Below are 26,302 nucleotides of genomic sequence, written 5' to 3'. Positions count from 1 at the left end.
CTGCAACCCGGGCCATTATAGAGCAAACTATCGGGGTTCGGAAGCAACATCTCCACTGCGTTGACTGTTGTGGAGGGGCATTTCAGTACTCACCTGATAGAGTCTGCACATTCGCTGTATGTATGCTGCATGCTGCACAACCTGACCACCATGAGCCATTACCACCAGGGATGGATGACCCACCTCAGGAGGATGACGATGATGAGGAGGAAGACGAGGAGGTTTGGCCAAGCAGCAGGCAGGCTGACACTGCTGCAGATGGAAGGGCTGCTCGTCAGAGACTCATCGCTCATGGATTCCAGTGAATTACTCTAGACATCCCGAATGGCCACCCAATTCACCTGGCCATCTGCTGAAGACATCGCTCCGCACCCTCCAAGCCTTCGTGAATATAAGTTGTGACACAATAATGTGATAAATGAACATCATTCTTATTCAACACAAAAACCATAGTAAGCTGTGAAGAAGCACAACAGAACTCCATCATTCGCAGCAAATTATAATGCGAACAAGACCCCTTGAAACATTCTCACCCACATCCAAGTTCAATTATTTACATGAGGTCAGCTTCTAACAAGGCCATCATCCCCCGATTGTTTAATGGATCTTACACCAGCTGAGCCCAGATTTTAATGGCAGGCGGCATTTACCGCCTGGAACCACGGAATTCCATTTTGCTGCCTGAAAAGTGGATTGCAGTGTTAAATCCAGGCGTTGCACGCCACTCTGGAGGCCGTAAACGGTGTTAAGTGGGCTGTTAAATGGGGCAGTAACAACAGCATTTTTACAAAATTGGTTAACCATTTGCCATGTTTTTCGGTTAATGATTTGCCACTTTCGGCCAATGGATTAAGCAGCATTTGGAGCTGCCCCACAGACATACTGGCTCCACCTGCATTCAATTGAGGCGGTGATTGGGCGCCTCACCGCCTCGTGGTTATATTCGCTTCCTACGCACTCAGTCAGATGATGAAGATGTCAGATGCAGCAGCAGGACACCAGCGTGCTCACTGTTTCTCGGACGCTATCGTCAATGCACTCCTTCATGCCCTGGAAATGTGTCGGGAACTACTGAGGACAGAGGCTGGGAGGAGGCCACAAACACAGGTCATTCGACGCCTATGGAGGGAATTGGCTAAAAGAGTGTCAGCGAGTGACACGGTGCACAGGACAGCTACTCAATGCCACAAAAAGTGGAACGACATGACGAGACTGAGGAGAAGCAGTAGGTTTGGGAGGGGGGAGAAGGAAAGTGGTGAGAAAGAACTGCGTAAGACCTATTAAACAACCGGGGGATGATGGCCACAAATGCTGACCTCATGTAAATAATTGAACAGGAGTTTGTTTTCTGGCTGCTTAAGGGAGGGAATCTACCCTCGGAACTTGCTGGATGGACACCACAACCTCCTCAGTGATATTTCAGCTAAATGTGCGCATGGTAATCATGGGAAGATGGCCTGCAAATTCATGGGCCCCTGTAGTAATCTGAAGGCGGCTTCCGAGCAGGGGGTGGGGTTGTAATTGCTCAGGCGAAACCCGGAAGTCAAGTCAGCGGGTTAGAATCTGCAATGGCTCTTGAATTGAAGCAATAAATTTTAACTCACCAAGCTGCGCAGCAGGTATAATGCATACCCGCATGACCCGATGTCAACTCTATTTAAAGGGACAATGTACAACTCTTTTAGGGGGGGGGACAAAATAAACATTAGATCAAGTGTCCCCCGATCTGTGGGACACTCCAGACACTTAACTGCCCCTTTATTTTTTTAAATATTTGTTTTTTTGTTTTTTTTGTGGGGTTTTTTGTGATTTTTTTGGGGGGGGCATTAAAACCATATATTTTACATGTGCCCCCTATAAAAAGGGTGGGGGTGGGGGGACACTAAAATTCCAGCAATTAAAACAAATTAAGCTTTGAAACATATAAAATCAAATTAAAATTTGGTTGCCGGGAGTATCGATGCACTCCAGTCCCTCCGGCGCCCACCTCTCACAGAAGGCCGTGAGCATACCGGTGGACACCGCGTGCTCCATCTGCAGGGACACACTGGCGCGGATGTACGCGCGGAAGAGAGACAGGCAGTCAGGCTGAACAACCCCCTCGACCGCCCGCTGCCTGGACCGGCTGATGGCACCCTTGGCCGTGCCCAGGAGCAGTCCTACGAGGAGGCTTTCGGACCTACCCACTCCCCTCCGCACAGGGTACCCAAAGATCAGGAGTGTGGGACTGAAGTGCAATCAGAAATTGAGGAGCAGCCCCTTTAAATAATGGAACAGGGGCTGTAACCTCGTACGTTCAGTAAAAACGTGGAAAACGGACTCTTCCAGACCGCAGAAATTGCAGGCGGCCTGGGAGCCCGTGAACTGACTTAAAAATTTATTGCATGGGACTGCTCCGTGCACCACCCTCCAGGCCAAGTCCCCGATAAATAGTGGGAGGACACCCACGTAGAGTGCACTCCATCGTGGACCCCCGCCTAGTCCGGACAGCAAGATGGTACGCCATGGCGTGTCCGGACGGCAGACGAGGATGGTAAGGTTGAGAGTATGCAGGAGCAGCCCGTACAGGAAACCCCTCAGCGCAGAACTGAAAGGCACGGAGGGGATTTCCCCGAAGCGGCTCAAGTTGTGAGGCGCCGGCTCCCGAGGGAGGTTCCGGGGTTTGGCGCCGATGAGGAATTCCGTCCGGACGGGGGTCAGTTCGGACGGGATCTCCCCACGTGCTTGAGCCTCCTCGACACACCTAACAGGGCCCAGAGCTGTTTTTAGCGACTCGATGGCATCGGCCGCGCGGCGGACGTCGGCCGACTTTAGTCGCCGTGCCAGCATGTCTGGTGCCATCCAGCCCGCTCCTCCGCCATCGAGCAGGTCCCTAACCCTGGTCACCTCGCCAGCCACAGCCCTCTCGTCCGACTGCCACCTAAAACCTCGGTCATGGAGGTACGGATTCCCGAGCAGCGGCTCCTGCAGGACAGCCGCCACTCCAGCCGGTGGAGAGCTGCGCTTGGTGGAGACTTTGTTCCAGACCCTGGTGAGTTCCTTGTAAAAGACAGGCAGCTCCTGGACGGCGGTCCTGACGCCCCCCACACTCACAAACAGGAGCTGCGTGTCATAGTTGAGACTGTGCTGCTGACGGAAGAAATACGTCGCCAGAGCACACCACCTAGGAGGGGGATCAACGTAAAGGTATCTCTGCAGGGTCTGAAGACGGAAAGTCGCGAGCTGGGCGCTGACGCACACCAACGACTGACTGCCCTCCCTTAGCGGGAGACTCAAGACCGCGGCAGAGACCCAGTGCTTCCTGTTGTTCCAGAAGAAGTCTACCAGTTTCTTCTGTATCTTGGCGACAAACACAGGGGGAGGGGTCAAAGTGACCAGCCGGTACCACAGCATAGTGGCCACCAGCTGGTTTATGACTAGCGCTCGACCCCTGTAGGACAGCACTCGGAGCAGTCCTGAGGGACAATGTACAACTCTTTTGGAGGAACAAAATAAACATTAGAACAAGTGCACCCCGATCTGGGGGACCTTCAGATACTTAACTGCCCCTTTTTTTAAATATTTGTTTTTTGATTCTTTTTTTTGTTTTTTGTGTATTTTTGTTGTGATTTTTTTTGGGGGGGGCATTAAAACCATATATTTTACAAGTGCCCCCTATAAAAGGGGAGGGGGACACTAAAAATCAGGCAATTAAAACAAATTAAGCTTTAAAACATATAAAATCAAATTAAAATTTGATTGCTGGGGGTAACGATGCACTCCAGTCCCTCCGGGGCCCACCTCTCGCGGAAGGCCGCGAGCGTATCGGTGGACACCGCGTGCTCCATCTCCAAGGACACCCTGGCGTGTATGTAAGCGCGGAAGAGAGGCAGGCAGTCTGGCTGAATGACCCCATCGACCGCCCGCTGCCTGGACCGACTGATGGCACCCTTGGCCGTGCCCAGGATCAGTCCTACGAGAAGGCCCTCGGACCTCCGCACAAGGTGCCCAAAGATCAGGAGTGTGGGACTGAAGTGCAACCAGAAATTGAGGAGCAGCCTATTAAATAATGAAACAGGGGCTGCAGCCTTGCACACTCCATAAAAACATGCAACACGGACTCTTCCAGACCGCAGAAATTGCAGGCGGCCTGGAAGCCCGTGAACCGGCTTAAAAATTTGTTGCACGGGACTGCTCCGTGCAGCACCCTCCAGGCCAAGTCCCCGATAAATAGTGGGAGGACTCCCGCGTAGAGGGCCCTCCATCGGGGACCCCCGCCTCCTCCGGACGGCAAGATGGTACGCCATGGCGTGTCCGGACGGCAGACGAGGATGGCAAAGTTAAGAGTGTGCAGGAGCAGCCCGTACAGGAAACCCCTCCACGCAGAACTGAAAGGCATGGAGGGGATTTCCCCGAGGCGGCTCAAGTTGTGAGGCGCCGGCTCCTGAGGGAGGTTCCAGGGTTTGGCGCCGATGAGGAATTCCGTCCGGACGAGGGTGGGGTCAGTTCGGACGGGATCTCCCCACGTGCTTGAGCCTCCTCGACACACCTAACGGAGTCAGGGCCCAGAGCTGTTTTTAGCGACTCGATGGCATCGGCCACACAGCGGACGCCGGCTGAATTTAGGCGCCGTGTCAGCATGTCTGGCGCCATTCAGCCCGCTCCTCCGCCATCGAGCAGGTCCCTGACCCTGGTCACCTCGCCAGCCACAGCCCTCTCATCCGACTGCCACCTAAAACCTCGGTCGTGGAGGTACGGATTCCCGAGCAGCGGCTCCTGCAGGACAGCCGCCACTCCAGCCGGTGGAGAGCTGCGCTTGGTGGAGACTCTGTTCCAGACCCTGATGAGTTCCTTGTAAAAGACAGGCAGCCCCTGACAGCGGTCCTGAAGCCCCCCAAGCTCACAAACAGGAGCTGCGTGTCGTAGTTGAGGCTGTGCTGCTGGCGGAAGAAATACGTCACCAGCGCACGCCACCTAGGAGGGGGCTCAACGTAAAGGTATCTCTGCAGGGTCTGAAGACGGAAATTCGCGAGCTGACGCACACCAACGACTGACCGTCCTCCCTAAGCGGGAGACTCAAGACCGCGGCAGAGACCCAGTGCTTCCTGTTGTTCCAGAAGAAGTCCACCAGCTTCTTCTGTATCTTGCCGACAAACGCAGGGGGAGGGGGTCTAAGTGACCAGCCGGTACCACAGTATAGCAGCCACCAGCTGGTTTATGACTAGCGCTCGACCCCTGTAGGACAGCACTCGGAGCAGTCCTGAGGGACAATGTACAATTGGAAATTGGAGATGGCAATTTCACAACGGATGATGTTGTGTAATGAGAGAGGATTAATTAGCAATCTTGTTGTGCGAGGCGCCTTGGGGAAGATTGATCATAATATGGTAGAATTCTTCATTAAGATGGAGAGTGACACAGTTAATTCAGAAACTAGAATCCTGAACTTAAAGAAAGGTAACTTCGATGGTATGAGACATGAATTGGCTAGGATAGACTGACGAATGATACTTAAAGGGTTGACAGTGGATAGGCAATGGCAGACATTTAAAGATCACATGGATGAACTTCAACAATTGTACATCCCTGTCTGGCGTAAAAATAAAACTGGGAAGGTGGCTCAACCGTGGCTAACAAGGGAAATTAGGGATAGTGTTAAATCTAAGCAAGAGGCTTATAAATTGGCCAGAAAAAGCAGCAAACCTGAGGACTGGGAGAAATTTAGAAATCAGCAGAGGAGGACAAAGGGTTTCAATTGGAGGGGAAAATAGAATGAGAGTAAGCTTGCAGGGAACATAAAAACTGACTGCAAACGCTTCTATAGATATGTGAAGAGAAAACGATTAGTAAAGACAAATGTAGGTCCCTTGCAGTCAGAATCAGGTGAATTTATAATGGGGAACAAAGAAATGGCAGACCAATTGAACAAATACTTTGGTTCGGTCTTCACAAAGGAAGACACAAATAACCTTCCGGAAATACTGGGGAACCGAGCATCTAGCGTAAAGGAGGAACTGAAGGAAATGCTTATTAGTCAGGAAATTGTGTTCGGGAAGTTGATGGGACTGAAGGCCGATAAATCTCCGGGGCCTGGTGGTCTGCATTCCAGTTTGCTTGGGGAGGTGGCCCTTGAGATGGTGGATGCATTGGTCGTCGTTTTCCGACATTCTGTGAACTCTGGACCTGTTCCTATGGATTGGAGGGTAGCTAATGTAACTCCACTTTTTAGGGGAGGTGGGGGAGAGAGAGGACAGGGAATTGTAGACCGGTTGGCCTGACGTTGGTAATGGGGAAATGTTGGAATCAATTATTAAGGATGTAGTAGCAGCGCATTTGGAGGGCAGTGACAGGATTGGTCCAGGTCAGCATGGATTTGTGGGGGCGGGGGGGAGGTCATGCTTGACAGGTCTTCTGGAGTTTTGGGGGGATGTGGCTAGTAGTGTGGACAAGGGAGAACAAGTAGATGTGGTGTGTTTGGACTTTCAGGGGGTTTTTGACAGGGTCCCACACAGGTGATTGGTGTGCAGGATTGGGACGCGTGGTGTTGGGGATGGTGTATTAGCGTGGATGGAGAGCTGGTTGGCAGATGGGAAGCAGGGGGTGGGAATGGACAGGCCCTTTTTGGAATGGCGGGCGGTGACTGGTGGGGTGCCGCAGGGTTCGGTGCTGGGACCCTAGCTATTTATAATATACATTAATGATGTAGACAGGGGAATTGAGTGTGGTGTCTCCAAGTTTGCAGATGACACTAGGCTGGGTGGCGGTGTGAGCTGTGGGGAGGATGCTGGGAGGCTGCAGAGTGAATTGGACAGGTTGGGTGGGTGGGCAAATTCATGGCAGATGCAGTATAATGTAGATAAATATGAGGTTATCCACTTTGGTGGCAAAAACAGGAAGGCAGAATATTATCTGAATGATGACAGATTAGGAAAAGGGGATGTGCAACGAGACCTGGGTGTCATGGTACATCAGTCATTGAAAGTTGGCATGCAAGGTACAGCAGGCGGTGAAGAAGGCAGATGGCATGTTGGCCTTCGTGGAGAGAGGATTTGGGTGTGGGAGCGGGGGGCTCTTGCTGCAGTTGATGGGGCCGCGCCTTGAGTGTTGTGTGCAGTTTTGGTCTCCTAGTCTGAGGAGGGACGTTTTTGCTATTGGGAGAGTGCAGCAAGGGTTCACCGGACTGTTTCCCAGGATGGCAGGACTGACGTGTGAAGAGGGGTTGGATCAGCTGGACTTATATTCACTGGAGTTTGGAGGCATGGGAGGGGATCTCATGGAAACGTAAAAAGTTCTGACGGGATTGGACGGGTTGGATGCAGGAAGAATGTTCCCGATGTTGGGGAGGTCCGGAACTGGGGGTCACAGTCTGGGGGTAAGGGGGAGGCCATTTGGGACTGAGATGAGGAGAAACTTCTTCACTCAGAGAGTTGTGAACCTGTGGAATTCTCTACCACAGAAAGTTGTTGAGGCCAGTTCGTTAGATATATTCAAAAGGGAGTTAGATGTGGCCCTTATAGCTAAAGAGATCAAGGGGTATGGAGAGAAAGCAGGAATGAGGTACTAAAGTTGCAAAAATGATCAGCCATGATCATATTGAATAGTGGTGCAGGCTTGAAGGGCCGGATGGCCTGCTCCTGCACCTATTTTCTGTTTTCTATGTTTTCTGATGCACATAGAGCAAGAGCAGCACCCAGATTCAATGATGCATTACTGGAATTACTTCTGGGTGCAGTTCAGGAGCAGGAGGGCCATTATTTTCCCTAGCAAAGGGAGGACAAAGCCTGATGCTCTCACCAGAAGAAGGAGATGAGCAGCAGGAGCATTGTGCCCTGGTCATGGATGCAGTACAAAGCGGAAAGAGCGTGCGGAAAACCAGTCCCACCCACCCCTTCCCTCAATGACTATCTGCCCCACCTGTGGCACTGTGGTTCTCGTATCGGTCTGTATAGTCACCTAAGAACTCATGTTAAGAGTGGAAGCAAGTCTTCCTCGATTCTGAGGGACTGCCTATGATGATTACAATTGATTTTATTGCACCATTTCCACATCTTTTCCATTATTGATTACCGAGTGCCAACTGGCTCTTTCAGGTGTTTCCAGATCAATTTCAATACATGATGGGATCCATTGGGCGGATGTGCAATGGATGGATGCGTAGTTAAAGGACTGTTTAGTACAAAGGCAGAGGAGTGGTGGTGGTTGTGGGAGCGGGCCAGAAGATTTAATTTGTTATATTTTCCTGTGTGAGTCAACATTAACTGAACCTTTGTGCTATTTGGGAATCCCTGGCATTAATGTATGCAGGTGATCTGGTGATGGGTGCCCTATCTTCATCCTCCTCCATGTTCTCCTCATATGAAAATGAGTGATGAGCCCCTCCATCCTCCTCCACCTGCAATCCTCTCCACTGCGCAATGTTGTGCAGGATGCAGCACATCACTATCATTCTGGAGACCCTCGCTGGCATATACTGAAGGACTCCTCCAGGCCTATCTAGGCACCTGAAGCACATTTTTTCACATCCAATGGCTTGCTCAATGACACACCCCTGGTGGCCATGTGGCTCTGGTTGTAGCGCTCCTGCACCTCATTGATGGGGTTCCTCACAGGTGTCATGAGCCAAGTTTGGAGCGGGTATCCCTTGTCTGCTAACAGCCAACCTTTAAGTCTGCTTCCTGGAACAAAAAGATCTGGAATGTTGGAATGCCACAGTATGATTGCATCATGACAGCTCCCAGGAAATCTGGCGCACACCTGCATAAATCTCTTCTTGTGGGTTGCACACCAGCTGTGCATTGATGGAATAATATCGCTTGCGGTTGATAAAAAACTCCTGCTTGCTGTGGTGGTGCTCGGATTGCCACGCATGGCAAATCAATGGCAACTTGTACCTGTGGGATTCCAGCCAGAGAGGTGAATCCGAGACCCTGCTCATTCTGGCTATTATCATCACAGAGGAAGTTTACAGAACTCCCAGCCCTGGAAAACAATTCATCCATCACCTGCCTTATTCATTTATGTGCAGCGGACTGCGAGACCCTTGAGATGTCTCTGTTAGCACCCTTGAAGGAACCAGAGGCAAAAAAAATATTACTTTCACAGCCACTGGTAATGCATGGCTGCCAGGTCTAGCAGGTAGCAGGTCTTCTTCTAAGAGGCTGCAGATGTCTGCCACCACCTGACATGATAACCTCAGCCTGCGAAGGCACTTCTCTTCTGAGTCAAGGAAGCTGAGCCTTTGTCTGTAAACCCTATGACTTGGGTAGTGCCTCCTGCAACCTCGGTATTTCTCCTATGCATCTCCCTCCTTTGCACCCCTCTCCTGTACACATGCTGATTCCACCACAGCACGTCATTGCTGCCATGGATAGTGATGGTTCTGCTCTTCTGATGTGTTGTCAAATAAATCCAACCTGCCTTCCAGCCTACTTTTATCAGTTTGAAGCTTGCAAAGTTTAGAAAAAGCTGTATTCACACAAAAACTCTCTGCCAAATGTTTGCCAAAGGGAACTGAAACATCAGCTGTAATATGTGAGGTTTTATTCAAATGGGGCAATCACAACTTTAAATATCCACCTAACCTGCCTCTCAATCTCGCCTCCATTTCACTGGTCAGTTTCCTGAGCCCCGGGAAACACGTGTTGGACACGTTAAATTTAAAGCTAAGTACAATTTAATTGAAAAGGACTTAATTAATGTCTCCTAAGGATGTTAATTGGTACAATAAGTACCCGGCCACCTGCATTAATTAAGGTCCAAACTTCGGCGAGTAGATTACTCGCAGGCATCCAAATACATCTCTGTTAAACCTGGACGTGGGCACTTTGGAGAAGGATTGCAATCGTCTTCTCAAATTTAGTTATTTTAGCGACCCACTTGCCTCCAACCCATTGTTCTTCGGGGTTAAAATTTCCCCCATTGTTTCTACCACCTCTACTGCACATAAGACTTGGATATTGGTGGCTCAGCTGAGAAAAGGCAGAGTAATATATATTAGCTGTGCTATTTCCTGGTAATAAGCCATAGATTATCACTCCATAAACCCATAGTAATTACATCACAGGCAACAATTTTTTATTGTAAATACTACCAAGAACCAACTGTCTGAAGCATGCAGGACACTACTGTTCTGAATTCTCACTCGCACTCAATCTACCTATGGTTGGGAGCTCACAGAATGTGCTGTGAGATTTCCAGCCCTGCGACAATAGGCAAATAAAAGGAAGTTCTCCTTTGTTTTTTGCTCAATGGAGCAGTGCCAGTGAAGTGCACCCAGCTTCACCACTGTAATGGTGGAATGCCGCTTCAGCAAGTGATAGAAAGCAGGTTGGCACTCCTTCCCACCCTGCCCCTGCCCACAGGACAGTGGTCCAGAGTGTCTTGGAAGGGGTGGCACAAGGGTGAATGCTATTTCCAACACATAGATGACTTGGAAGCAACTGAAAAACATTTTGCTAACCTAAGAGTCAACCAAGTATATGAGCAAAATTTACATGTCACAAAGTGTTTTCTTGTAACCTGCGAGACATTGACTGCAATTCCATGCAAGACACAATTTCCAGCTGCAATTTATATTTGGAATTGTTCCATCTTTAAAGGTGAACACAAAAACAATTTTTCCAACCAAACCTAGTTGCCTACTTATTTACGAACACAGACACTGGGATATAGGATGAGCAATTCTGTATAACTGCCTGTGCTCCTGACAATGTCAACATCTCATGACCACTTCTGTCCTTTTAGTACAAGGTGGCACATAACAAGAGGGAGCAGATCCACATGGAAGGATGGAACGGAAAATTCAAGCCATTGAATCTGTTCAAAGAGGAGAAGCTTAACATGATTGGGAGTGAGAATATATAGGGAGTGGGGCTGAATGAAGTTGGAGGGTATGCCCAACCCAGAGCTAATAGCATCCTGATCTTGTCATTGCTTCTCCCCCTATTCACTCACTTATTCAGCCACACACAGGGATACACTCAAGTTCACACAATGGCATATTGGTATGCTAGTAATATTTCAAAGGCTGTCATGCAGCCAACATTTTAACATATCTCCTCTTCTGTTTTTATAGGCTTTCAAAAAGGAATTATGCCAACATGCTCTGTGGCATGGAAGAAGCTAGCACAATATGGGATCCTGTGCCACCTGTCGTAAGCAGTAACACAAATACCCTGGGAAGTTTTGGTAGTTAAACTTGAGGAGGGAACACTGGATGAATCACTGAGCACGAGTGATGAGAAGCAAATGGTGGGAGCCAGGGAGGAACACAAGCTTGTTGTCCGGAGAACGAAACTGTATCCTTATCTCAGCTGCAGAGCCTAGGGCTTTGTGCCTCATGAGACATGTTTATGAGAAAGTTGTTATCTAAGCATGTTTGTTTTATAGAGTCATTTGAGTCTTCACTGCAAGGTTAGCTGAATCGCTTTGATAAACAAATAATTGTGGATCCCCTGAGCTTCAGTGAGGAATGTTTCAGACCATCTCTGGAAGAACGATTTGAGAGCATCATTAGTGGGGCTACACTAATGGCAGACTTGTCTTGTACACGTGATGATCGACGTGAGCATATCGTAGCTCAGTGTAATGCAGTGAGACAGGCTTTGCAGGACCTGCTTTCTGAATACATGGGCAATGTAAGTTGGCTGAAGTTCATTTTAAGACTTAAATGTTTCATGATCCAATTTATACCAGACTGCAATTTTTTCCAAAACACAAAAATGAATATTTAAACTGTGATCAAATTATTTCACAATGCAGACTCTTATTTGGAAAAGATAATCAATGGAGCTATATTTCTGTTAAATAATGCAAACACAAAATGGATACATTACACTTTTTGAGGGGTGAACTGATTCGCTTGCATAATTAAATGATAAAAGCTTGCAGAATACTTGGGAGATGGCACAATAAAAGTAGAGGGAGTAAGGTTGTGTGATTCGAGTTTGTAGTTGCATTCTGCCCAGAGAGGTGATACGATAGTCACTTCATCCTGAAGTGATTTGACATTGAATGATGCAGAGATTTCACTAAATGTAGCATAAAGCAGCAACTGGCATACACGTAAAAAAAAAACTATTAATTTTATGTGGCCATGTTGTATTCTCTTCACATACAGGATAACTTGCCAATAACATTAATAGAATGGTCAATCTACCTATGCTGTCAGGTTATTTTTTTAGCTTCCAATATAAGCTATTGCTTATTGATTTTGTGTATCGAGCTTACCCTATTGTATATTTAGAAATTTTATCATGATTTGACATCCTGGTAATTGGAATTGTGAAGCTGAACATGCACAACACATGGATGGTAGCTTCCACCAACAACATTGTAAATATTTTGGGGTAAATTGATTTGTTAACCTTTTTATTGTAGAAACATAGAAACATAGAAAAATAGGTGCAGGAGTAGGCCATTCAGCCCTTCTAGCCTGCACTGCCATTCAATGAGTTCATGGCTGAACATGCAACTTCAGTACCCCCTTCCTGCTTTCTCACCATACCCCTTGATCCCCCTAGTAGTAAGGACTTCATCTAACTCCCTTTTGAATATATTTAGTGAATTGGCCTCAACTACTTTCTGTGGTAGAGAATTCCACAGGTTCACCACTTTCTGGATGAAGAAGTTTCTCCTCATCTCGGTCCTAAATGGCTTACCCCTTATCCTTACATGTTCCCAATGTTGGACTTCCCCAACATTGGGAACATTCTTCCTGCATCTAACCTGTCTAAACCCATCAGAATTTTAAGCGTTTCTATGAGGTCCCCTCTCATTCTTCTGAACTCCAGTGAATACAAGCCCAGTTGATCCAGTCTTTCTTGATAGGTCAGTCCCGCCATCCCGGGAATCAGTCTGGTGAACCTTCGCTGCACTCCCTCAATAGCAAGAATGTCCTTCCTCAAGTTAGGAGACCAAAACTGTACACAATACTCCAGGTGTGGCCTCACCAAGGCCCTGTACAACTGTAGCAACACCTCCCTGCCCCTGTACTCAAATCCCCTCGCTATGAAGGCCAACATGCCATTTGCTTTCTTAACCGCCTGCTGTACCTGCATGCCAACCTTCAATGACTGATGTACCATGACACCCAGGTCTTGTTGCACCTCTCCTTTTCCTAATCTGTCACCATTCAGATAATAGTCTGTCTCTCTGTTTTTACCACCAATGTGGGTAACCTCACATTTATCCACATTATACTTCATCTGCCATGCATTTGCCCACTCACCTAACCTATCCAAGTCACTCTGCAGCCTCATAGCATCCTCCTCGCAGCTCACACTGCCATCCAACTTAGTGTCATCCGCAAATTTGGAGATACTACATTTAATCCCCTCGTCTAAATCATTAATGTACAGGGTAAACAGCTGAGGCCCCAGGACAGAACCTTGCGGTACACCACTAGTCACTGCCTGCCATTCTGAAAAGTACCCATTTACTCCTAATCTTTGCTTCCTGTCTGACAACCAGTTCTCAATCCACATCAGCACACTACCCCCAATCCCATGTGCTTTAACTTTGAACATTAATCTCTTGCGTGGGACCTTGTCGAAAGCCTTCTGAAAGTCCAAATATACCACATCAACTGGTTCTCCCTTGTCCACTCTACTGGAAACATCCTCAAAAAATTCCAGAAGATTTGTCAAGCATGATTTCCCTTTCACAAATCCATGCTGACTTGGACCTATCATGTCACCTCTTTCCAAATGCGCTGCTATGACATCCTTAATAATTGATTCCATCATTTTACCCACTACTGAAGTCAGGCTGACCGGTCTATAATTCCCTGTTTTCTCTCTCCCTCCTTTTTTAAAAAGTGGGGTTACATTGGCTACCCTTCACTCGATAGGAACTGATCCAGAGCCAATGGAATGTTGGAAAATGACTGTCAATGCATCCGCTATTTCCAAGGCCACCTCCTTAAGTACTCTGGGATGCAGTCCATCAGGCCCTGGGGATTTATCGGCCTTCAATCCCATCAATTTCCCCAACACAATTTCCCGACTAATAAGGATTTCCCTCAGTTCCTCCTTCTTGCTAGACCCTCTGACCCCTTTTATATCCGGAAGGTTGTTTTTGTCCTCCTTGGTGAATACCAAACCAAAGTACCTGTTCAATTGGTCTGCCATTTCTTTGTTCCCCGTTATGACTTCCCCTGATTCTGACTGCAGGGGACCTACGTTTGTTTTTACTAACCTTTTTCTCTTTACATATCTATAGAAACTTTTGCAATCCGTCTTAATGTTCCCTGCAAGCTTCTTCTCGTACTCCATTTTCCCTGCCCTAATCAAACCCGTTGTCCTCCTCTGCTGAGTTCTAAATTTCTCCCAGTCCCCAGGTTCGCTGCTATTTCTGGCCAATTTGTATGCCACTTCCTTGGCTTTAATACTATCCCTGATTTCCCTTGATAGCCACGGTTGAGCCACCTTCCCTTTTTTATTTTTACGCCAGACAGGAATGTACAATTGTTGTATTTCATCCATGTGGTCTCTAAATGTCTGCCATTGCCGATCCACAGTCAACCCCTTAAGTATCATTCGCCAATCTATCCTAGCCAATTCACGCCATACTGCTGCTGTAGTATGGAATTTACAGCAGTGCCTGGTCTCCAGTCGTCTTGGACCCCCTTGCCACTGGACCAAGACCTTGCTTAGCTAAGCCCGTGTGGTAGCCGGTATGCAACGGCCACCCCACGCTAAAAGAACTCTCGCACAGGCATCTTTCACCCTTCGGGACCTAGAACATCAGAACCCTCATGGATTTAGAACTCATTTTTGGAGTGGAAGCAAGTCTTCCTCGATTTCGAGGGACAGCCTATGAGGATGAGTTGTCATTTGGTGCAATCCACTAGCCACATGTGCAGTCAAACTCCCAGTGGAACAGGACCTAAGCATAGTGGGAGTATCTTGTGGATGTTCACATTTAAAAAAAAACATTAAAAAAAAAATATTCATTGGATGTGGGCAAAGCCAGTATTTATTGCCCATCCTTAATTGCCCTTGAGAAGGTGATGGTGAGCCACCATTTCAGAGGGCAGTTAAGAGTCAACCACATTGCTGTGGGTCTGGAGTCATATATTGGCCAGGTTTCCTTCCATAAAGGACATCAGTGAACCAGATGGGTTTTTAATGACAATCCAGTGGTTTCATGGTCAGCATTACTGTTACTAACTTTTTAATTCCAGATGTATTTATTAACTGATTTCCCTTGCTGCTGTGGTGATATTTGAGCTCACGTCTCCGGATCGTTAGTCCAGGCCTCTGGATTACAAAGCTATTATGCTACTATACCCTGTATGCTATGGAGATCTCAAACTCAAATGTACAATAGGCTTTTTGGTCTGGCTTCAACATAATGGGAATCAGATGGAGAAAACATAATGTAGGGCTTCCCTAAACTCATTGCTGCCCTCAGATCTGCCTAGATCAGTGGGCATGTTGAGAATTATTCACTAAAAGGGCATGACTGGGGTAGACTTGAACAAAACTGCTATCTCTCTGGATGGCCCACATCCAGCCTATCTAGCCCCACCCTCAATCAAATGGTGGAACGTGTGTCAAAAGTGGATAGGACGAGCAAGATATCACAGCAGCAAACAGGATGCAAACTTGATAACATTACTAGAAGGGTCATCTCATAATCCAACACAAAAAGGTAAATGGCCACCTCAATCATGTTTTTAATTTTTTTAAATGTTTGTTTTTAAATGGAGTTCACTAATCATATTAATTTCTGATTTGAATTTGAACATAATGAGAACATTTGACATTCTGAATCTAAACGTGCATTGTAACGCAATAGATTAATATGACAGTCTATTCACAAGCATTTTCAATAAGAATTGCTTTGTACTGTATTAATTGAAACATCAGCTGGTATGTTCTTCGATGCTACTATTGAGCACCACACAGAGATATTTTCTAATAGTCTCAGCCACATACACTCAAACTGTTTCAAAAATTAATTTAACTCCCAGAATTTAATTCTGATGGATATATATTTAACATGGCCAGAAAATGCCTCTGTTCTGCTTCCCTGTCAGTATTCCAAAAATGTAAATAGTAGGCAATACTGGGGTAGATTTTCAATTTGCCACCCGGGCATAAAACTGGTGTTGCAAATCATCCACTAGTTATGGAAAGCACCAGATTAAAAATCAGACGGTTTGTATAACTAGTGACTGACTTGCAACACCAATTTTATCCAGGCAGCAAGTTTGAAATCCACCCCATTGAGAACAACCTGTCTTAACTATATCTGCCTACATTGTCAGTACACTCGGTCCTGAGAAACGTACACCTCTCTAATGATGCTATTAGTGGTTAATCTTGGAGCTTAGGTCATCTGAGATTAGGTTACAGAGCAGATGGCTTTAAGGACAGAAGTTCATCAACAGATTTTTGCTGCATTCTTAATCCATGAGCTGAAATGACCTTACCTGTTGTAAACTGCATTCCGATGAAACAGTAACTGGAGAAGATCTGAGGCATTTGACCCTCATCTGAGTGAGTGATGTCCACACAAGGCTCATCACTTCCCAATAAGCCATGTGGTTTTCCTTAGGCTCCTGCTTATAACAGATGGTTACAATCTCCACTGTGATGATTTTGATGATGGTGACACTCAGTAAGCTTTTAATTAGATTCAGTTGTGCCCAGATGTCGCCATCAGCTGTTGTAGTAGCCCCACTGGCACTATTGTCATTTGCACTTTACAGAAATGATTAATCTGAAGACCCTCATGTGATGCTATAAAGACCAGAAGGATAATCCTCATTCACAGTCATCTCGTCAAGTAGGATTTTGGTAACCTGGAACTACAGAAAGCCATCTTTAAAGTCATTCATCTAAAAGAAAAGAGCAAATCAAAGTTTCAATTCTTTAGCAAAACATACAATTTGTCTTTGAAAATACAGTTTAAATTATGTTGTTGTCTGTTTAACAACATTATTGCCACAACTTGAATCAGACATGCCTTGCTCTTTATGGAAATTCACCATTCCCTTATGGGGTCTGTGGTCATGGAATGACTTAGCTGAGGTAAGCCCATTCACTACTCTTGATCAGTAGTTCCAGTTCAGATTATTGCATTGTGGTCAAAAAAAAGAAAGACTTGCATTTATACAGCGCCTTCCATAAGCACTGGGCATCCCAAAGTGCTTTACAGCCAATTAAGTACTTTTGAAGTGGAGTCACTATTGTAATGTAGGAAATGCGGCAATCAATTTGCACGTAGCAAGCTCCCAGAAACAGCAATATGATAATGACCAGATGACCTGATTTAATAGTATTGGTTGAGTGTTAAATATTAGCATGGACACCGGGGATAACACTCCAGCTCTTCTTTGAATAGTTCCATGCGATCTTTTACATCCACCTGAGAGCAGACAGGGCCTCAGTTTAACATTGCATCAGAAAAATAGCACCGTCTGACACTGCAGTAATCCCTCAGTACAATACTAGAGTGTCAGCTTTGATTTTTGTGCTCAGATCTCTGGAATGGGACTTGACACCACATCCTTCTAACCTAGAGGTGAGGGTGCTACCACCTGAGCCATGGTTGACCTTAATTTCAAGTTGACTTCAATCTCATGTACAAGCTTTCATTTGCTTCACCAGATGGTTCAGCATTTTTTCATTCCTCAATTTTCATGTCTTAAATCAGAAAGTTGTCTGACAAATCTTTTTACATTAGATAATGTCATTTTTTTTTTACCACAATGAGTGTACTAATTCACTATAAACTTTTAATTTTTGATTTGTGGTGCACCAGTGAATGAACTATCTCCAGCCTGTGAAGTATCTCCAATTTGTGAAATTCTCTTCCTTTGTCATGCTTAAAGCCACTATTTTCCAACATTCCCACTGTACTGCTATTGCTGTTAGATAATGGCAATTGTAAAAGTACGAGAGCAAAGAACTAATAGCTAAGACACCTGTCTTAAGGTTTTTGTGACTGTAAGAACATAAGAATTAGGAGCAGGAGTAGGCCATTTGGCCCCTTGAGCCTGCTCCGCCATTCGATAAGATCATGGCTGATCTTCTACCTCAACTCCACTTTCCTGCACTATCCCCATATCCCTTAATATTCAAATGACACATCTGAGAATAAATGCTAACTACCTTTTTTGGTGAGTAGAGCTGTAGCTACTATAAATATATTTTTAAATCACTTTATTCAAACTAAATTTAACACTGAGACTCAAAGCAGAGCGAATGCATCAAGACTGCTGCAAGGGAGAATGGGACAGTTGCAGAATTGTGAGTTCAACAGCTTGGTTAGAGCCATATTTTCTGCCTTTTTTGCAACCATGTAGAAGTTTAAACAATGCAGTTTCACAAACAGGAGGCAGTGCCTTGACAGTTAACGCTTACATTTTACTCCAGGCCTGAGCAAAACTGAGATATTACAGAACTCTGTACGCTGACAAAAGCACAATGGTTTCATTTCAAAAGAGAAGAAATTAAGGGGCTGCACCCTGCTTCTATCGTTTATATCGCCGCGATGGTTGGGGTGATCTCTTGAGAGAAAATCCGCTATTAGCTTTTCTTTCACTCGGATCTGAAAGTTGCTTTTAATCGGGGCGGATATGCGGCGGTGACACCACTAGAGGGGTGGAAGTTGGGGGCGGTGCGGAGTAGCTGCTACGATAATGTAATCGCGGTGCCACATTGCCACAGCTCTCGCCTTCACTTAAAGGGGAGAGCCTGCGCGATCTTTAAACTTCAGTCCACTGGGCCACCAGGGAGGGTTTTGGCTGGGCCAGCTGCCTGGCATCCAAGGATGCCAGACTGCCTATTGGTGGCCCGGCCGAACCCGGGGGCATAATTGTCGGGTCAACATGGCAGTCAGCCGACAAAAAAAATGGTGGCAGTGGCAGTCTGCCCTCCCCTTTAAGGAGAGCCGTGCCACCATTGCAGAAGGCTTCAGCCTCATTGGGCGGGCCAAAGATTCTCACAGCGGTATTTTGCCGTCGGGCGGGCAGATCAAGATCAGTGGTGTGCACTGTGATGACGCTGTCATGTATTTCACCATCTTGCAATGACTATAAGTGTGTAATTGTAACTCATGCATACTGTACCTGTACCCTTGTAATGCACACCCTGACCACAGGGAGTGAGCTCTTCACCTGGTCTTCCAGGTATAAAAGGGGAGGTCCCACCCAGGATCAGCACTCTTCAGTCCTGGAAATAAAGTGAAGGTCACAGAGTGACCGTGTCTGATATAGCCATGCCTCGTGTGAGTTTGTAACAAGGTGCAGAGACGCTACATCTGGTGACGAGAATCGGGAATCACCGAACCACGAGGATGGCCACCGGTGGCACAGAGGAACGCTACTGTGTGGGTTAGGACTGGGACGACTTTGTGGAAAGACTCCAGCAGAGCTTTGTCACAAAGGACTGGCTGGAAGAGGCAGCGGCTGCCAAGTGGAGGGCGCATCTACTGACCAGCTGTGGTCCGCAGACGTATGCGCTGATGAAAAACCTGCTCGCATCCCAAAAGCCAGTGGACAAGTCCTTCGAAGAGCTCAGCCAGCTGATCAGTGAGCATCTCAAGCCGGCAAGTAGCGAACACATGGCCCGGCACGGGTTCTACTCTCACTGGCGTTGGGAGGGTCAAAACATCTCGGACTTCGTGGCGGAACTGCGGCGTTTGGCCAGTCTCTGTAAGTTCTCCGATGCCTGCAGGGGGAAGATGTTAAGGGACTTTTTCATCGAGGGCATTAATCATGCCAGCATTTTCAGGAAGCTCATCAAGACTAAGGATTTGACTTTAGAAGGGGCGGCGTTGATAGCTCAGACCTTCATGGCAGGGGAAGAGGAGACCAAGCTAATTTACGCACACAGCCCTGGTTTCAATGTTGCGATAAACCAGGGAGTTAATGTTGTAAAAAGGACACGGAACCACACAGGCAGGCAAGGGCAATTCAACATCGTCCAGGCAGGCAGGCAGGCAAGGGCAATTCGACACCGTCCAGGCAGCAACTAGCTCCAGGGTGGGCCTGCAACAGGGACAACGGAAAGAGGATCGGCAATTCACGCCATCACGTGGAACACTGCATCAATACAATACACCACACTACATCATAATTCTAAAAGGACAACGGGTATTAAAAAAACAAGCCTGAAGGCTTTGTGTCTTAATGCAAGGTGTATCTGTAATAAAGTGGATGAATTAACTGTGCAAATAGATGTTAATAGATATGATGTGATTGGGATTACAGAGACGTGGCTCCAGGATGATTAGGGCTGGGAACTCAACATCCATGGGTATTCAACATTCAGGAAGGACAGAATAAAAGGAAAAGGAGGTGGGGTAGCATTGCTGGTTAAAGAGGAGATTAATGCAATAGTTAGGAAGGACATTAGCTTGGATGATGTGGAATCTATATGGGTAGAGCTGCAGAACACCAAAGGGCAAAAAACATTAGTGGGAGTTGTGTACAGACCTCCAAACAGTAGTAGTGATGTTGGGGAGGGCATCAAACAGGAAATTAGGGGTGCATGCAATAAGGGTGCAGCAGTTATCATGGGTGACTTTAATATGCATATAGATTGGGCTAACCAAACTGGAAGCAATACGGTGGAGGAGGATTTCCTGGAGTGCATAAGGGATGGTTTTCTAGACCAATATGTCGAGGAACCAACTAGGGGGGAGGCCATCTTAGAGTGGGTGTTGTGTAATGAGAGAGGATTAATTAGCAATCTCGTTGTGCGAGGCCCCTTGGGGAAGAGTGACCATAATATGGTAGAATTCTACATTAGGATGGAGAAAGAAACAGTTAATTCAGAGACCATGGTCCAGAACTTAAAGAAGGGTAACTTTGAAGGTATGAGGCGTGAATTGGCTAGGATAGATTGGCGAATGATACTTAAGGGGTTGACAGTGGATGGGCAATGGCAGACATTTAGAGACCGCATGGATGAACTACAACAATTGTATATCCCTGTCTGGCGTAAAAATAAAAAAGGGAAGGTGGCTCAACCGTGGCTATCAAGGGAAATCAGGGATAGTATTAAAGCCAAGGAAGTGGCATACAAATTGGCCAGAAATAGCAGCGAACCCGGGAACTGGGAGAAATTTAGAACTCAGCAGAGGAGGACAAAGGGTTTGATTAGGGCAGGGAAAATAGAGTACGAGAGGAAGCTTGCAGGGAACATTAAAACGGACTGCAAAAGCTTCTATAGATATGTAAAGAGAAAAAGGTTAGTAAAGACAAACGTAGGTCCCCTGCAGTCAGAATCAGGGGAAGTCATAACGGGGAAAAAAGAAATGGCAGACCAATTGAACAAGTACTTTGGTTCGGTATTCACTAAGGAGGACACAAACAACCTTCTGGATATAAAAGGGGTCAGAGGGTCTAGTAAGAAGGAGGAACTGAGGGAAATCCTTATTAGTCGGGAAATTGTGTTGGGGAAATTGATGAGATTGAAGGCCAATAAATCCCCAGGGTCTGATGGACTGCATCCCAGAGTACTTAAGGAGGTGGCCTTGGAAATAGCGGATGCATTGACAGTCATTTTCCAACATTCCATAGACTCTGGATCAGTTCCTATTGAGTGGAGGGTAGCCAATGTACCCCACTTTTTAAAAAAGGAGGGAGAGAGAAAACAGGGAATTACAGACCGGTCAGCCTGACATCGGTAGTGGATAAAATGATGGAATCAATTATTAAGGATGTCATAGCAGTGCATTTGGAAAGAGGTGACATGATAGGTCCAAGTCAGCATGGATTTGTGAAAGGAAATCATGCTTGACAAATCTTCTGGAATTTTTTGAGGATGTTTCCAGTAGAGTGGACAAGGGAGAACCAGTTGATGTGGTGTATTTGGACTTTCAGAAGGCTTTCGACAAGGTCCCACACAAGAGATTAATGTGCAAAGTTAAAGCACATGGGATTGAGGGTAGTGTGCTGACGTGGATTGAGAACTGGTTAGCAGACAGGAAGCAAAGAGTAGGAGTAAATGGGTACTTTTCAGAATGGCAACAGTGACTAGTAGGGTACCGCAAGGTTCTGTGTTGGGGCCCCAGCTGTTCACATTGTACATTAATGATTTAGACAAGGGGATTAAATGTAGTATCTCCAAATTTGCAGATGACACTAAGTTGGGTGGCAGTATGAGGCTGCAGAGTGATTTGGATAGGTTAGGTGAGTGGGCAAATGCATGGCAGATGAAGTATAATGTGGATAAATGTGAGGTTATCCACTTCGGTGGTAAAAACAGAGAGACAGACTATTATCTGAAAGGTGACAGATTAGGAAAAGGGGAGGTGCAACGAGACCTGAGTGTCATGGTACATCAGTCATTGAAGGTTGGCATGCAGGTACAGCAGGTGGTTAAGAAAGCAAATGGCACGTTGGCCTTCATAGCGAGGGGATTTGAGTACAGGGGCAGGGAGGTGTTACTACAGTTGTACAGGGCTTTGGTGAGGCCACACCTGGAGTATTGTGTACAGTTTTGGTCTCCTAACTTGAGGAAGGACATTCTTGCTATTGAGGGAGTGCAGCGAAGGTTCACCAGACTGATTCGCGGGATGGCGGGACTGACATATCAAGAAAGACTGGATCAACTGGGCTTGTATTCACTGGAGTTCAGAAGAATGAGAGGGGATCTCATAGAAACATTTAAAATTCTGACGGGTTTAGACAGGTTAGATGTAGGAAGAATGTTCCTAATGTTGGGGAAGTCCAGAACCAGGCGTCACAGTCTAAGGATAAGGGGTAAGCCATTTAGGACCGAGATGAGGAGAAACTTCTTCACCCAGAGAGTGGTGAACCTGTGGAATTCTCTATCACAGAAAGTTGTTGAGGCCAATTCACTAAATATATTCAAAAAGGAGTTAGATGTGGTCCTTACTACTAGGGGGATCAAGGGGTATGGCAAGAAAGCAGGAATGGTTACTGAAGTTGCATGTTCAGCCATGAACTCATTGAATGACGTTGCAGGCTTGAAGGGCCGCATGGCCTACTCCTGCACCTATTTTCTATGTTTCTATGTTTATATCCTGTGATGGGACAATTAACACCCTCCATCAGAGTGCTTAGAAACAGCCAAACGAGCCATCAGAGAGGAATGCCTGGGAATAGCCCTTTTGTTAACAGCAATCTCAGCTCCTGTTGGAGATGTGGGGGCAGACACACTGCAAAAATCTGCAGGTTCCAACTTTACACCTGTAGGATTTGTAATGTCAAGGGACACCTGGTCAGGATGTGCAAAAAGGCCGTAGTGAGGCTAGTCTGCAAGACAGACGAACCAGACGAGGGGTCTGAAATGCAGGATGAGGCCCGGGGAACAACCATGGATGCTGAAGTTCAGAGAGTTCATGTGGCCGATGTCCACAGCCCATACACCAAAACGCCACCCATGATGATGAAAGTCTTACTGAATGGCATCCCGGTGCACATGGAGCTGGATACCGGAGGTAGCCAGTCCCTCATGAGCGGCCAACAATTTGAGAGACTATGGCCACACAGAGCTAGCAGGCCCAAATTGGAACGCATTGAGACGCAGCTACGTATGTACACCAAAGAGATCATCCCACTGCTGGGCAGTGCAAACTTGGTGGTAAGACATAATGGATCACAGAACCGGCTGCCACTCTGGATTGTTCCAGGAAATGGCCCCGCGCTCTTGGGGAGGAGTTAGCTAGCTGAGGTGAATTGGAAACGTGGAGCGAAGTTCATGCTCGCAGGTATTGCAAAAATTTGAGTCACTCTTTCAATCCGGTTCAAGGGCACCAAAGTAGTGATACACATCACTCCAGTCTCCAGACCAGTGCACCACAAAGCCAGAGCGGTGCCGTACATGATGCATGAAAAAATTGAAAGTGAACTGGACAGGCTGCTCAGAGAGGGCATAATTTCGCCCGTTGAATTCAGCGACTGGGCAAGTCCCATTGTTCCCGTCCTCAAAGCAGATGGCTCGGTTAGGATTTGTGGCGACTACAAAGCCACCATCAACCGAGTGTCACTGCAAGACCAATACCCGCTCCTGAGAGCGGAGGACCTTTTTGCCGCGCTGGCAGGTGGTAAGCTGTTCACGCAGCTGGACCTCACTTCGGCCTACATGACTCAGGAACTAGCTGAAGAATCCAAGTTTCTGACCACCATCACGACACACAAAGGATTATTTGTTTACAATAGGTGCCCGTTTGGCATTCGTTCGTCAGCGGCTGTCTTTCAGCGAAACATGGAAAGCTTGGTCAAGTCCATCCCTGGAATGATCGTGTTCCAAGGCGACATCCTTATAACGTGTCGAGACACTGAGGAACACCTCCGCAACCTGGAGGAGGTGCTACGCCGATTGGAATGGGTAGGCCTGCGGCTGAAAAAAGCCAAGTGCGTGTTTTTGGCCCCAGAGGTCGAGTTCCTGGGCAGGATGGTTGCCGCAGACGTGATCCGGTCCACTGAATCAAAAACTGAGGCGATTCGCCGGGCGCCCAGGCCTGGCAACACGTCGGAATTGCGATCATTCCTGGGACTCTTGAACTATTTTGGGAACTTCCTGCCGAACTTAAGCACATTGTTGGAGCCGTTACACATGCTCCTCCGTAAAGGTTGTGAATGGTCTTGGGGGGGATTGTCAAGAACGGGCTTTCAATAAGGCGAGGAACCTGCTGTGTTCCAACAAACTGTTGACTTTGTATGACCCCTATAAAAAACTGGTTTTAACATGCGATGCGTCATCCTACGGGGTTGGGTGTGTTTTGCAGCAGGGTAACGATGACGGCTGACTCCAACCAATGGCTTACGCCTCCAGGTCGCTCTCCCAGGCAGAGCGTGGATACGGCATGGTCGAGAAGGAGGCACTCGCGTGTGTGTACGGTCTGAAAAAGATGCACCAGTACCTTTTCGGTAGACGGTTCGAGCTAGAGACGGTCCACAAGCCATTAACATCTCTGTTGTCCGACAGCAAGGCTGTCAACGCTAATGCGTCAGCTCACATACAGCGATGGGCCCTCACGCTGGCTGCGTATGACTACACCATACAGCACCGGCCAGGCACCGAAAATAGCGCTAACGCGGTCAGCAGGCTCCCACTGGCCACCACCTGAGGGGACGTCGGAGCAGAGCGCCGAGATGGTCATGGCCGTTGAGGCTTTTGACACTGCGGGCTCCCCCATCACAGCCCACCAGATCAAACTCTGGACCAACAGGGACCCCCTCCTATCCATGATAAAGAAATGTGTCCTGACTGGGGATTGGGCGTGCCCCGAGGAAGTCAGACCATTTCAGAGATGGATGGATGAACTCTCCGTCCAAGCCGACTGCCTGTTATGGGGCAACCAGGTAGTCATGCCCCAGAAAGGAAGGGAACCGTTCATCAGGGAACTCCACAGCGAGCACCCTGGCATCACGTTAATGAAGGCCATTGCCCGGTCACACGTGTGGTGGCCGGGGATTGACTCAGACCTGGAACACTAGGTTCGCAGGTGTACGACGTGTGTCCAGCTGGGCAATGCCCCCAGGGAGGCCCCACTCAGCCCGTGGCCCTGGCCCACCAGGCCATGGTCACGTATTCCCGTGAACTATGCAGGCCCATTCATGGGAAAAATGTTCCTGATCGTTGTCGATGCATACTCGAAGTGGATCGAGTGCATCATATTGAACTCGTGCACGACATGCATCACTGTGGAGAGTCTGCGTACGGTTTTCGCGACCCACGGCTTGCCGGACATCCTGGTCAGCGATAATGGCCCGTGTTTTACCAGCCATGAATTCCAGGAGTTTATGTCGGGGAATGGGATCAAGCACATCCGGACAGCGCCGTTCAAGCCGGCCTCCAATGGCCAGGCGGAACGGACAGTCCAAGTCATAAAGCAGGGCATGCTACGCATCCAAGGACCCTCCCTTCAGTACTGCCTATCGTGCCTCCTGCTGGCCTACAGGTCCCAGCCGCACTCGCTCACGGGAGTCCCGCCAGCGGAACTCCTCATGAAACACACGCTCAAGACGCGGCTGTCCCTCATTCACCCAGCTCTGGCAGACAGTGTTGAGAGCAAGCGCCAGTCCCAAATCGAGCTCCATGATCGAGGCTCAAGGGGGAGGTGTATAGAAATAGATGACCCGGTATTTGTTCTTAACTATGCTTTGGGACCCAAATGGCTTGAGGGCACCGTAATTGGCAAAGAAGGAAACAGGGTCATGGTTGTCAGACTAAACAATGGGCAGATATGCCGCAAACACTTGGACCAAGTAAAGACAAGGTTCAGCACAGACACGGAGGAACCGGAAGAAGAGCATGATGAGATAGCACCCACCCCACTGCCAGCGCACGAGCAAGAAAGACAGCCCTCATCATGTACAGTCCCTGCGGCCAGC

The sequence above is a fragment of the Pristiophorus japonicus genome, chromosome 4 (assembly GCF_044704955.1).
Source record: "Pristiophorus japonicus isolate sPriJap1 chromosome 4, sPriJap1.hap1, whole genome shotgun sequence".
Classification (NCBI taxonomy): domain Eukaryota; kingdom Metazoa; phylum Chordata; class Chondrichthyes; family Pristiophoridae; genus Pristiophorus; species Pristiophorus japonicus.
This window is presented reverse-complemented; position numbering follows the sequence as displayed.